At 46.9% G+C, this 14,953-nt stretch overlaps 1 long non-coding RNA gene across 1 annotated transcript; it reads left to right on the top strand.

Annotated features, from left to right (window-relative positions):
* Nucleotides 1-2,096: 2,096 nt before the first annotated feature.
* LOC135819392 (uncharacterized) lies at nt 2,097-4,839 on the top strand. Its single transcript, XR_010553907.1, has 2 exons — nt 2,097-2,309; nt 3,944-4,839. It is a non-coding gene; the product is annotated as an uncharacterized LOC135819392 (long non-coding RNA).
* The last annotated feature ends 10,114 nt before the right edge of the window (nt 4,840-14,953 follow it).

The following is a 14,953-nucleotide window of genomic DNA, read 5'->3' as shown; positions in this document are numbered from 1 at the left end:
GCCCTTGATGTACATGTACGTACAGGTTCCTGCACGAGTACGAGGGTAGTACCGCGGAATCCAGCGGGCGCCGCGATAGCGGCAAGGGCTGGATGAACAGCGGTACTGGCCGAGTATGAGTGACTGGAACGTGTTTCCCGTGTGCACCCAAGCCAAATAAAGAGATCATGACATACATGTACATGTACACGCCTGCATTGTGTTTTGTGATTGTTTTCTGGTACAGTCAGTGACAGTAGCAGTATAGTCCATAGTGCTTTCTTTCTCGTGGTGGCCATTGACATTGTCGACTTGGCATCCGGCATTCTGACTGTTCTGCTCCTACGGATTTTTCCGAGGCCCGGCAGGGCTTGATCGGAAACCTCGGCAAATTGCGCAACTCCTGCAGGTTGCTGAGCATTGCGCGCTTCGGTTGAGGCTCATCTGGCTCGTCCAAGATCTTCTTCGCGAGGGACTCCGCAATGAAAGTTTCAGGCTCTTCCTCAACTTTTTAGAGGAGCTCGTTCACATCGCCAATATCGTTCAGTAAAGGGGCTTCTTTCTGCCAGTTCCAGATCAAATGTTGGAGCGCCATGATGACAGTTGTGGTTGCAAACAGTCGTTCTTCAGCTTTAGTTATTTATTAGTCAGCTTTTTTTTCTTCATCTTGTTGGTTCACTCTTTCTGCGCAATCCGGTGCCTTGTATTTTATGAAACATGCGGCAAGTAACCAATGAAAGACCATGAAGTAGAGAGTCTAGTCAGTCCAGTGGCTACTGCCCGTCGTCAAGTGACGATGGGCAGTGGAATCCGTTCCTGCCCGTCTTCACTTGACGACGGGCAGTAGAATTCGTTCCTGCCCGTCGTCACTTGACGCCGGGCAGTGGATCCAGTTCCATCATTACTTTGAGCAGGCAGGACCGCGCTTTCCAGCCCGCGCTGTTTGATCTGCCATTGGTCCACTCCAAGGCGACAATCACGTGACATACGGGAAATGATCAGTACCGTCACTGTCTTCAGCGGCTCATGAGTCATGTGCACCTGTAGGGTTAGTGGAAGTACATGACTGTATATTATGTGAAGAGAAGCCAGGCGTCCAAACCAACCCAAAATACTCTCGTCTTATTCTTCGGTGAAATAGTTATAAAAAATTGTCTTACTAAACAACAGTGAGCATAGAAGCAACCTCGATGCACCCAATAATATGGCATCCGGGAACAGCAAGTGTTGCACGAGGATCCCAAGAACACGTCAAGTTCCATGCTACCTGCCGCCATCAAAAGAACGAAGGATAACTGTGCTAGCCTAATTCATATTCAATGTAACGGTACGGGATATAGGAGCCTGTTGGGAAGGCGTGGGTGAGCTGTAAACTCTTGTACGGTTCGCACAGTACAACATACACGCAGCAGTTATTGCGACGGTTAACGTCGATGGACGAGAGTCATAAAGCACAGTCCATGGGGGTTGACGTTTCTGGGCTTCCTTTCTGAAAGGAAAGTTTTATTTCTTCTCAAAAAAAGCAGAATCATGCTGATTATACCAGTCTGTTATGAAGACAAGAAAGCAGCCATGGACATTGTGCCACACTAAAGGAACTACAGGTAGAAGATAAAGCACTTCATCTGAAAACTCAAGGACTATCCATAAATACAGCAAATGATTATCCTAGCCTGGTAATGTCCAACTCCGTCATGTGAGCCATTCGGTGATTTATCATGGGAAGCATAATGTTCGAAATGCTGAAATTTGAACAGTTGCAGTTGTGTTCGTCGCCACACAATGCCATCGCCAGTTCACATTCGAAATGTAGTCATATTTACGCTTGTGTCCCTGTACACGGCATGGAAGGCTGAACAGATTCAACTCTTCCATCGCTTCCTGATCTGTACAGTAGTGCGGTTGCGTTCCCGTTCCTGACACTCACATCCGTCTCCATCACCAGCAATCAGCGACATCGCGCCTGACAAAAGTTTTTCAAATAAAATATTTCCACCCAAACGTCACTGCTGGTGCTGAGCTCGCGCGATCGAGTGTGAAGTTTTTTTTGTGATCTCGATGAAAAAGGATTTTTTTGAACTCACGCATGTACACAACATAACAAGCTCTCTGATCTGCATGTCTTTTTCGGTGGAGGTGATTTTTGTTGTTATTGTTGTGGCTGGCGACGAGAAGTCCCTCATTTACGCTAGGTATCTCATAGACAGAATGAGCCTGGTTTTTACGCCAAGCTGATGTTTTCAGCAGCAGTCCGCTGTGGAGAAAATTCAAGCAGTCTTAGGGGCCTGAAGTTTTCGCTGCTTCTTACCGGATCGACAGTGGGAAAGAAGGTACGTTTATTTTATTGTAATAAATCAGGTCGCGAGGTCGACACAATTGAGCTGTTCGTTGCACTGTGAATTTTGTTGCTTTAGGGTGGCAGCGTGCAGTACCTTGTGAAATGGAGAGACTTTATCCTCTATGAACTTGGGAGTATGAAGATATCAGATATCAGTGACGATCTATCAGGTGATTTCATTTCATTTTGGGTGAATTTATTGAATGTAGGGGTGAAAGTTGGCACTGAGATCCCGAGTTTGAGTACTCTGATTTTCTCCGATCGAATATTCGAGTATTCGAGTATTTTTCATCTCCTAAAAATTGAACACCAAGGGCATTAAAATAACATGATACAACCCTGATTGAACGGAGTAGCAGTCATTTTTCTCGGGTGTATTGGTTGGTGGGTCATTTGGGCTCTCTCTACTCGTGAACAAATGTTCACCACACAGCCTGCACATCACCATCTGCCGACTGCTGCCCTGAAACTGCAGATTTCTGTAGTAAATGCATGTACCATGTATGAACGAGTACTCTGATTTATTCCGAGTACGATTATTTTTGAAAAAACCGAGCGAGTACTCGAGTACTCGGTATAATTGTTTCACCCCTAATTGAATGTATTCTTGCATGAATTTGAAAATCTCCCTTTTGTTTGCTGTAGATATTTTGATGGTTCGGGGAATGTTGGGCCCTTTCTCAGCTGACGAATGTTTGAGGCTGCTGATGGAGCTTGCACTGCTGTGCAGTGAAAAATAGAAGTGAAATAGTCACAAAAGGCACAATGGAGTTTTACGTGTAATAGTGCTCCACATTATTGTGTCGAGCCCTCTCCGCTGGCAGAAGGAAGCTTTCCTCCTTGAAATGAAAAAAGTCTATTTCTGACTTTCGAATCAGAAACTGGACAAAGGGGGTTGGGACCGAAGAATTTCCCTGTGAAGTTCTTTCTCCAGGTTGGGATGCTTGCATGAACGTACATGGACAAAGCCCACGGGCTCACTACCTGGTTACCACCAAGCCTATGATTCGCCGTAGTCCATGTACGTTCCTGCAGTACTCCTCTGGATCTATGACAGGAGGGGATCGTGCTGCCCGGCAGTTTGTCTCTTCCACAGAAAAGGGCATTGATTAATCATGAGCTTACCGCAGAGCACAACGAAAGCATTGTAGCATGAAACTAATTTGTCTGAATACAAATCTGCACAATGGCACAGACGGCTAATGGAGGTAAAGCATAGCATCACCAGCATTGTATTCCTGGAAGCAGTGCAAGTTATAGATTTAGGTATCAATATTTTATCTAAGCTTTAGCGAAGTCCGGATGCAGTACATTACTAGTGTGAAAGATGGAAGAAAAAGCAATGATATCCGTATACACCCGGAAAGAGAGGTGAGAGTGGGTGGGAGTAAGTGAAAGCACTTGTACAAGCTTAACATCTGTGCAACCGGAAAGAGCAGAGAAAAGGCTAAAGCAATTACACAGGCCATGCGTACGAGGTAATTTAGCAGTGAGACCCAAACATTCTTGTAAACCAGAATGCAGCTTCAGCACACATTTTCTATTTCTTCATGTTGCGCTGCTGTTGCCGTTTCCCAACGATATGATGAGGCTCTCCGTTATGCTTCTGCTGGTTTTCCTGTGCAGGTATGTGCTGCCGTAGCTCAGAGAAATCTTTGGCCAGGGTAGCCAAGATGGCATCACCCACATCCTCCTCTCCTTCAGGTTCACTTGTAGGTTTGGCATTCATGCTTGACATCTCCTTCAGTACTGTGTAGGTCTTCTCCTATTGGTTTTTGTCTGCCCATACCATTTGCACTGCTCAGTGATGTCGGCGACAGTCGCCTCCAGCTCACCATTTTCCATTTTTTCTTTACTTTTTGGATACGCTGTGTGTCCTTGAGGTAGCATTTGAGGCTGACCAGTTTTTCTACCTTTGTTTTGCAAACATTCTTGTCTAGTGTTCAGTGATCGAACCCAGTCAACGTTGAAGCACCCTTGTTATTCCTTTCCGTTTCTTTTTATTCTTGTACACCGCTGCCTGCAACCGTGCGTTTTAATAGGTTTGCGAGAATCTCTTTTCACCTGCAGCAACCAGAGTTTGAAAGTACCGACACAAACTGGAAGCATGCCCAGTTTCCAGACAACTAGCTGCTTCAAAAAATCTTATGTCAGATGAGTGACTGGTTGCGCAGCCGACATTATGGTGACATAATGTGTCCTTGTAGTTCTGTTTATTATTACTTGTATATTTCACTGTTCGCGTCAAACTCGGCTAAAGGCCAAGTTTTCCGCATCCGTAGGAACGCCACCACCCTTCAAGGATCGTGTGTTTTAATATTATAGCAGTGTATTTTGGTATTTGCTTTGACCATCAGTCCTTGGCTGATGCTGGTCATACCTTCAACATGTTGACGCGTTTTTCAAGGCATTCAATATACGTAGGCCGCAAGATTCTATCTTTTCATACCGAATACCGATGGCTAGTGCTTCCCCACTAGCTGCGCAAGTGTCACATCTGGCTGCGGCCAACTACCCTTTAATTTGTGTGCTGCCGCTATTGCTGTCTATGTCTCTGTGTGTGCCAGTATATGAGGAACGAGAATTGGTGTTATTGTTGTTGTTGTTCTGGTTGTCATGGGCTGTGGCTGTTGAATGTAGGCTGTTGCTTTTGTTGTTGTACTTTTAGTTGAAGCTGCATCACGAATAGGTAACCACCTTGATGATGGTGCACAATATCCGTTGAAGAAGCCGCAAAAAAACACTGTATTCTCAAACCAGTGAGCTGCAGAATGAAACCAAGTATCAAGCTCAGGGCATAGATTAACGGCCGGACATCGGACATTTTCCGGCCATTTTCGGCCACTGACCGGACGTTTTCAATTTCACCGGACATAGTGTCCGGTCAAAAAGGAAAAAAAGAGCAGCGACCTTTCGACCTTTCTATGCAGAGTTGGGCTTTCTTCGGAGCTTCGTGCCAAATGCGACTTGCATATCGTACAACTAACACGTCTACACCGTAGCCTCAGGCGTAGACTTCACCATATTTACTTGATCCGCCTGTAGCAACGCGGTTGCTACAGTCAATTCACACTTTCGACCTTTGGTACATGGTGTCGGCTTCGCACTTGAATCGATGGGTTGAACTGCAGTCTGATCTGCAGTGCAGTTGTTTGCTCTTGAGAGGAAGATGTCATCTTTTATTTTTCACTCGTTCACCGATCAGGAATGCAGATAGTCTTTTAGAATGTCTTCTGGAAAGCGAAAGGGAGATTCAGAGGACTTGCCGCCGGGCAAAAAAGTCCGTGGTGTGAAGGCCGTTACTTGCGATAAGTGGATCTCGGACAATGATGCAGAGCTGACTACTTCCGCCTGGCTGATTTATGACCGGCAGAAGAACGATCGGCTGTTAGCAGAATGTTTGAAGTGTTCCGTGTGCATCAAGTTTGTAGACAGAGTCCGCAGTTGTAAAAACTTCAGCGAGGCTTTCATAACCGGATCCAAGAACCTGAGAATATCAGCGTTAAAGGATCATGCTGGAACGGAGATGCATAAACGTGCAATGAATATTTTCCGTAGGCAATAGTGTCCCGCTCGAAATGCCCTCGAATTCGCTTCAGTTGCGAAGGCACTGTGCAAGATTGACGATGGTGCTGCCGCTATTGCACGACGCAAATTCGAACTGACTTACCTTCTCTGCAAGGAGCATATCGCGTTCGCAAAATTCTTGACTGCAACGCTTTCTTGTACATACATTTGTCGTCAGTAAAAAAAAATAGTTCAGTTTCTAATACAAATAAATTGGCGAATTGTACATAGTAATGTGTGAGATATGTCCACATAATGAGTCATTGTGAATATACTTCAGTACTACTAAAAAAAGAAGAAACACCCTGAAAATGTGTTGTGGAAAATGTCCGGGCATGTCCGGACAGATTTCAAAACGGAAGGACATTTGTCCGAGCTAAATGAAATCCTTAAGCTATGCCCTGAAGCTGGCAAAGCTGTCAGCCACTCTAAACGAAATTTACACCAAACAAGTTGCTATTTGTCAACAGGCAGTCATAAAATTCGACTCCCTGACTCAGTCACTCTAGACTACGAGTCATATGAGTCGTACAGAGTCTTGTAGTCACTGAGTAGTCTACGTTCTTGTGCATGACAGCATGCATGCATCATGTCCTGTCTGTACATCGACATGGCATGCATCCAGCACATGGCCATGGGAAAGCCCCTACAAAATGGCCTTCAGAGAAAGCCACGCGGTTGGAGAGGTAGTTTACTCGAAAAAACTGAGAAAGAAGTGCTTTTCATCTTCTTGCTGTTCAATGTCAAGCCAGAAACAATTGAGAAGCTGCTTGAAATGTGCAGAATGAGGCGATTTCCCAGATCTTTGAAGCTAGAAAGCGCACTGGACCTGCAATCTTTTGGAACTGGTCCTTCTTGAGGACAGAGATCAGACTAGCCAGGTGACAATGCTGTGGTTTGTTGGCTGACAATATTTGGAGGAAGCTTCAGAAATGACCATGAGGAAGGTCAATTCTTGCTATTTCCTCAAGATCACCAAGGTAACAGATACTTTTCAGTGGAGAAGAAAATCATGATTCTTAGGAGTTGAGATCGCATCGGTTGTTCAATGTTTTTCACTTTCGTTTTTTCGTTGTGTAACTGTCTTGTTGGCGTGGTTCACTGGTTTGATGCCTTACATTTCGATCATGGCCATAGTTCAGAGCAATTTTCTTCCTTCCAAGATCACTCTCTGCAGTAAATGCGCAAATATTTTACGGAATTTCGGACTCTGTGGGATGTCATATAATTGCTGGTAACGCCGCTAACCAGCATCATGAGCACTCCAATGGTTCCCGCCGCTCCTTCCGTATCGTCCCAGCGCCCCCCGTCAAAATGTGAATTACTGTAGGCAACGGAGCCAGTGTATGATGAAGGCGAATGCACTGTTTGATGATGCTCCAACAAATCCTTTCACCGTTGTATGGAATTTGTAAGAAGAGTAGTGGCTCAACTGTAGGTCCAACGCAGAAGGTACCTCACAGCGCAGTTCTGTTACGTCCACAATAATGAACATACTCAGCAGACTGTGATGTGTATCAGACACACTCTGGCATTATTTGTTCCACATTCTCCCAGGAGGAGATGAAATGTAGTTCAATCATGTCTTCAGTACATGGGGTACCGTTGCCTCTTTGCAACTAAACAGGTATGCAAGTTACTATCCCATGAGACCCAGCCAGAGCCGCATCGTCGTCATTACCAGCTAATCATGAAGAGGTATAATGTGACTTTCCACCACTCCCTGATTCAATCATAGTTTGCGAGCCTGCGCCAAACTGCTTTCTCACTAGAGCCAGGCATCAGATACATATGGCTTCAGTAAGGTTTACAATGCTATGTCTCTGGCCTAGATCCAAGTCTAGATACAGCTGCTCAGAGTCGGGGCTGATGAAATGTTCATATCGGAACAAGTGAGACTTCAACAGTAGCTAGTACACATCAGGCCTGAGGACTTCGCAGCGTTTCTCCAGCACACTTGTTCTCTCCTTCAACTCAGATACTACTTGAAGTACTACTAAAGGCCATCTGGCTCTCATATTCAGTCCTTCCGCCCTTCATTTTCGTGGTTTAGGCTTCTACTCGTGACTCGGCAGGTTCCTGGCCTCTCTGCAGTCTGTCCTCAGGACAGGGTCGCTCTGGAGCTAGTGCAGCCGATTGAAAGGGAATCGAGTTCTTTCTCAGACGTCCACAAACTTTCGTTGTGCTTGACTTCGCTTCCACTGCGGGAAAGTAGTCACACTTCAGGACCACGACGTGCTTGTTGCAGCCTACGCCAATGATACTAAAATAATATTCCCTCATGTTTCTGCCTCCCGCCCGGCCGGCTCGGAAAGGGACGTATGGAATGGGAGCCTTAGTTCCATCTCTCGTCTGCTAGCGCATTCAGGAGCGCAGCAGTGCTTCGGCATGACGATACAAGTCGAATTCAAACAACTCCACTCTCTAGCCAAAAAAACTAGCTCAGCGTTCGTCAGGCAAAAAGCGAAACTTCGAAAGTCACGAACTCAAAAGGTGGGGAAGTCAGAGTCAGAAGGTCCACTTGCCCCGTCTCGAACCCAGACAATCTTTGTGCAAGTCATCTATTGTATAGTCGGTGGTAGAGCGGGTGTGGGAACCTTACTTTACTTTTAGCCACGTACCGTCGCTGGGCCTGGTGCTTTTGTATTACTGCATGATGTGTGCAATGATGTGTGCAATAAGATGCCTCTCTGTCAGAACTTATCTCTTAACCTCATGTTGTGTTGTCGACTGTTCGTTCTGTCCTGTTTCTGGCAGAAGAGAACGCTACCTACCAGTGCCACCCGTCGCTACCGCTGCCAGGATTTGCTGCTAAGAAATACAATGCGTATTGAACGACTTGTCCGGAGGCGCTCGCTGAGACACCCAGTATCTCTTGATGCACGCTACAATGCCGTAAGTTACAGAGTAGTGCGCTAATCTTGTCTGTGCGGCTGTAGTGTAGCGACTCGCGAGACTCTCGCGGCTGGACATTGTCATCATGCAAGTCACAGCCTACACCAGCTAGTGTGCTCCTGTATGACTATGGTGTCTATGCATGTGGTCAAGAGTACATAACCCCCCAGGGTTATGTACTCTTGATGTGGTGAATGTGTTCTGCGAATCCTTCTGCTGCATCATGACATCGATCTGTGGTGTTTCTGATCGATGAAATAAACGACAGCATTGTTCATGGTGTACATAAGGAAAGAGTGTGGCGTGTCTAAGTGCTAAGTCTCCCCTTTGCAGCAGTTGACAATTACATGTGCAAGTGATCAAGCCATCTATGCAACTCGTACTTGGTAACGTTGCAGACAATGCCTTAATGTGCTCTTCACCTCCCGCACTGCAGTTACAATACTCCAACGGCAGTTCTTTCGCAGACAAACGTTCTTTTGTTTGTCGATGAACATTCATTGGCGTTTCATGGATATCCCGAAACTGCATATGATTTTATGATTTCGATATTTCTCATAATTTCCTAACCTGACAACATCTGATCCGCTAATCCAAAGCTAAATCTAAACCAGTAGACGGATATCTGTGCAACGTCTATTCGTGAAAGCCGCTTCAAAGTCGCATTTCAGACAAGGTATACCCACAATGACATTCATCACAAATGCCACTGTGCTTTTTCAATTGACCATTCCTAAAGGTATGGGTATTGGACATAAAAACTATCAAACCAATTGAATTTATCACTCGCACAAGTAGTTTTTGTAATTGACAGCAATCCATGATCCGGTCTTTGTCCTACCCCTGAGTTGGTTCACCAAGGACGTCTAGGATGACTTGCAACTGAGCCCAGTGAAGCAACCAACTACCTCCAGGGTGTCACAGGGCAGTGAGGAGGGATACGACTAGAGGTGTCCCCCGGGAAAACATTCGGATTTCTCGGCCAACAGGCACGCTTGAGCACTCTTTTGGATGACTCCTGTGGACCATAGATGCATTCTGGACAAAAAGTCACATGACTATGGCCGTACTGATCATACCGTGTGTGACGTCCCTGAGTCTGATGACTGTCATCCTGTGTTGTCTTGCGTGTGTGTGGTTGTGTATGTGTGCGGGTGTGTATATGCCGAGGGCTGGCGCACAGAGATTGGCATCGTTGCAGCTATCTGGAGCGCGGTGCTGATGAAAAGCGTCAAGAACGACACCGGTTTGTTGATTGCCACTACTAGGAAGTTGACCAGGCACCGTACCTGATTGCTAAGTATAAACACATTGCTCTTTGCTGTAGATTTCTGTCTTCACCAACCACAGTGATACCTCATGCCATTGGGTTTCTAGGATAGAGAGAATGGGGCGGGGGGTGTTTGGAAAGGATCCAGTACAGTCGGGTGCCGAAGAACGAACAGGCTAGGATTTCACCAAGCACAGCATACCAATGCATACACGGTGACTCCACTGGGCATAGACAGTTGTACAAGAAAATAAGAATGGCTTTGGCTAGGAGTCGGACCTCCCAATTCTTTGGCACTGTAGTAATATAGCCATCTGATAAGGTGCCCGTCACACCAAATTTTCAACTGAACCCAGACGGACTCCACATTGAAAGCTTGGTGTCGAAAGCACTCTGAAGTCACATCTAAATGCACCATCTGGTCTGATTGGTCTGAGGAACTGACATGTATGTCATCTGGTCATCTGGCGAGCATTACATAAAGAATACAGGACAATAATTCAAATTCCCATAATTTGTTTAGGGTGCTGGTGGAAGATAAGGAGCAATGCCTGTGGTCCGAAAGTGTTGCTTGTCAGTCACTGCTGTTCCATTATTCACAGATATTGAGCAGAGGAATTCTCCCTGTTACCGATGATGACTGTATGGTTAAAAAAATCACGGTTCGCCCAAGGATCGAGGTGCTGATGCGGACTGTATGATAGGTTGATGTGTTGACGTCAAATCACATCAACTCAAGGGCAGCATGATGTAGACCCATAACTCAATTCCACATAGGATGTTCTGTCCATACCAACACCAGATCACAGTGGTGGTATCCATTCAATCTTAGAGATACACTAGGGAACAATTAACTGATCCAATGCTCTCCGGTGCTGCTGCAACAGCAGAATCTGCGGAGTTTCTATTATTCGTTCGGTGTCAAAATTTCTGCCAGAATGCTCAATGGAATTGACCAGCAATTCCGCCGTCGCCATAGAACCTGCCTGTGAGGAGCCGGTAGAATTGTGTTTGGTTTGACCGGGACCTAGGAACGAGGACACCCAAATTGTAACAGCAACGTTTGCAGGTGGAACATTTTCATTTGCTCAGGTCTGGCGACCTGGCGCCTTCAATCCTGTTTCTCTGCGGAAAGTGGGATAAATTACAAGTCCACCCAGAGGCCGGAGAATTCAGGGGTGTAGGGCATTGAATGGTTCAGTATCCAACTCAGTTATCTTTCAGTTCTTTCCCCTTTGCTGGGGAGACCCACATGACAATTTATAGCAGAGATGAAGTGAAAGTAAAAGTGTGTGTGTGTGTGTGTGTTCATGTGTTCATGTGTGTGTGTGTGTGTGTGTGTGTGTGTGTGCGTGTGCGCGTGCGCGTGCGCGTGTATATGAATGCATGTTTTGTGGCCTCTTTTTTTCTCTTGCAGATGCCATCAAACATCTTCCGAGGATAACTTCTGAGGGAGAGGGGGTGTGACAGGTGTTCCGTTCCATCCCGGGGGAGGGGGGGGGGGGGTAGCGTAGCGTAGGCAGTGTGCTGGTGACTCCATGAAAGCTGCTACACTCAGACCTCGCTTAACCGCACACATCCGCTTTCCACAAAAATATCTGAATAGGCAACGGAACCGGATAATCAAACACACATGCTGTATGTATGCATGCCATATGCTGTAAATCGGTGACCAACGACTTTCTTTCGAATGACGAGGAATCCAGATAAAAGAGGACCGGATAAGCGAGGTCTGACTGTACTGCTAAACACGAAAACGTTTTCGCAATGTTTTCAGATAGCAAATAGAGAAAGTTCAAGTTGCTTCTCTGTACCGAGAAAACTGTTTATATTACAGTGCAGAGGTATATCAAAGTATTTTAATTCCACAATTTCAAAAAAATGCCAGCGTCAACTTGAAGCTACCAGCAGAATGTTTTTTATGCGATTTGCGGCCAAATCATCTGCCAATGCTCGATAGTGATCTCAGCATGGTCAGTACCCGCAGGTAAAGTACAAACGTGTGTGTACCTGTGTCTTATCATACCATCACAGCAATTCCCAGTATTGGGGTTATTACCTCCACACAGGAGATCAGGAAGAATACTGCTCCATGTAATGATGTATTTTGGGTAATAATGACAACCTCACTTTGAGTATTCACGCATGATTTTCTCCACATTTCTCACCCAGATCCAATGCACTGCTGCCAAGAAACTCAAAGTGATCAAACAATTCCCAGCCTGGACTGAAGAAGCGGCTGGATGACACTTCCCCACAACAACAATTTCAGATCTGTACTGACACATCTTATTCAACATTGCACTCACACACCTGTTACCATCCAGTTAAAAACTGCCGATTCACACTATTGCCATCTTTGTTCATAACCAATCTCTATCAAGTTATCACTAGCTATTGTTGCATTTTCACCAAACATTTCACTTTCTCAATTTAGTGCTGCTTCCGCTGCTTTTTGTGCTGCTTTTCGTGCTGCTTTCTCAATTTAGTGCTGCTTCCGCTGCTTTTCATGCTGCTTTTCGTGCTGCTTCTGCTGCTTTTTGTGCTGCTTTTCGTGCTGCTTCCGCTGCTTTTGCTGCTTTCCGTGCTGCTTTTGCTGCTTTCCGTGCTGCTTCCGCTGCTTTTCATGCTGCTTTTCGTGCTGCTTCCGCTGCTTTTTGTGCTGCTTTTCGTGCTGCTTTTGCTGCTTTCCGTGCTGCTTCCGCTGCTTTTCGTACTGCTTCCGCTGCTTTTGCTGCTTTCGCTGCTTTCCGTGCTGCTTCCTCTGCTTTTCATGCTGCTTTTCGTGCTGCTTCCGCTGCTTTTCGTGCTGCTTTTCGTGCTGCTCTCGCTGCTTTGCGTGCTGCTTCCTCTGCTTTTCATGCTGCTTCCGCTGCTTTTGCTGCTTTCCGTGCTGCTTCCGCTGCTTTTTGTGCTGCTTTTTGTGCTGCTTTCGTGCTGCTTCCGCTGCTTTTGCTGCTTTCCGTGCTGCTTCCGCTGCTTTTCGTACTGCTTCCGCTGCTTTTGCTGCTTTCGCTGCTTTCCGTACTGCTTCCTCTGCTTTTCATGCTGCTTTTTGTGCTGCTTTTCGTGCTGCTTTTGCTGCTCTCGCTGCTCTCGCTGCTTTGCGTGCTGCTTCCGCTGCTTTTCATGCTGCTTCCGCTGCTTTTGCTGCTTTCCGTGCTGCTTCCGCTGCTTTTTGTGCTGCTTTTCATGCTGCTTTTGCTGCTTTCCATGCTGCTTCCGCTGCTTTTCATGCTGCTTTTCGTGCTGCTTCCGCTGCTTTTGTGCTGCTTTTCGTGCTGCTTCCACTGCTCTCGCTGCTTTCCGTGCTGCTTCCGCTGCTTTTTCATGCTGCTTCCGCTGCTTTTGCTGCTTTCCGTGCTGCTTCCGCTGCTTTTTGTGCTGCTTTTCGTGCTGCTTCCGCTGCTTTTTGTGCTGCTTTTCGTGCTGCTTTCGCTTTCGCTGCTTTTCATGCTGCTTCTGCTGCTTTTCGTGCTGCTTCCGCTGCTTTTCATGCTGCTTTTGCTGCTTTCCGTGCTGCTTCCGCTGCTTTTTGTGCTGCTTTTTGTGCTGCTTTCGTGCTGCTTCCGCTGCTTTTGCTGCTTTCCGTGCTGCTTCCGCTGCTTTTCGTACTGCTTCCGCTGCTTTTGCTGCTTTCGCTGCTTTCCGTACTGCTTCCTCTGCTTTTCATGCTGCTTTTTGTGCTGCTGTTCGTGCTGCTTTTGCTGCTCTCGCTGCTTTGCGTGCTGCTTCCGCTGCTTTTCATGCTGCTTCCGCTGCTTTTGCTGCTTTCCGTGCTGCTTCCGCTGCTTTTTGTGCTGCTTTTCGTGCTGCTTTCGCTGCTTCCGCTGCTTTTCATGCTGCTTCTGCTGCTTTTCGTGCTGCTTCCGCTGCTTTTGCTGCTTTCCGTGCTGCTTCCGCTGCTTTTTGTGCTGCTTTTCATGCTGCTTTTGCTGCTTTCCATGCTGCTTCCGCTGCTTTTCATGCTGCTTTTCGTGCTGCTTCCGCTGCTTTTGTGCTGCTTTTCGTGCTGCTTCCACTGCTCTCGCTGCTTTCCGTGCTGCTTCCGCTGCTTTTTCATGCTGCTTCCGCTGCTTTTGCTGCTTTCCGTGCTGCTTCCGCTGCTTTTCATGCTGCTTTTGCTGCTTTCCGTGCTGCTTCCGCTGCTTTTTGTGCTGCTTTTCGTGCTGCTTTTGCTGCTTCCGCTGCTTTTCGTGCTGCTTCCGCTGCTTTCTGTGCTGCTTCCGCTGCTTTTCATGCTGCTTCCGCTGCTTTTCGTGCTGCTTCCGCTGCTTTTGCTGCTCTCGCTGCTTTCCGTGCTGCTTCCGCTGCTTTTCATGCTGCGTCCGCTGCTTTTGCTGCTTCCGCTGCTTTTGTGCTGCTTTTCGTGCTGCTTCCGCTGCTTTTGCTGCTTTCGCTGCTTCCGCTGCTTTTCATGCTGCTTCCGCTGCTTTTGCTGCATTTCGTGCTGCTTCCGCTGCTTTTGCTGCTCTCGCTGCTTTCCGTGCTGCTTCCGCTGCTTTTCATGCTGCTTCCGCTGCTTTTGCTGCTTTCCGTGCTGCTTCCGCTGCTTTTCACGCTGCTTCCGCTGCTTTTGCTGCTTTTCGTGCTGCTTTTCGCGCTGCTTCCGCTGCTTTTCGTGCTGCTTTTCATGCTGCTTCCGCTGCTTTTCGTGCTTTTCATGCTGCTTTCGCTGCTATTTCTTACCACCACTACCACTACCACCACCACCACCACAACCAACGACACCAACACCAACATCACCACCACAACAAACGACATCACGACTACCACCATCATCACCATTGCCACCATTACCTCTTCTATGACGTCATTACCAATACTCCACTATCATTGCCACAACTACCACCACCATTGCCACAACTACCGCTACCATTGCCACAACTACCGCTACCATTGCC

This window comes from Sycon ciliatum, chromosome 6 (assembly GCF_964019385.1).
Source record: "Sycon ciliatum chromosome 6, ocSycCili1.1, whole genome shotgun sequence".
Lineage (NCBI taxonomy): Eukaryota > Metazoa > Porifera > Calcarea > Leucosolenida > Sycettidae > Sycon > Sycon ciliatum.
This window is presented reverse-complemented; position numbering and strand designations above follow the sequence as displayed.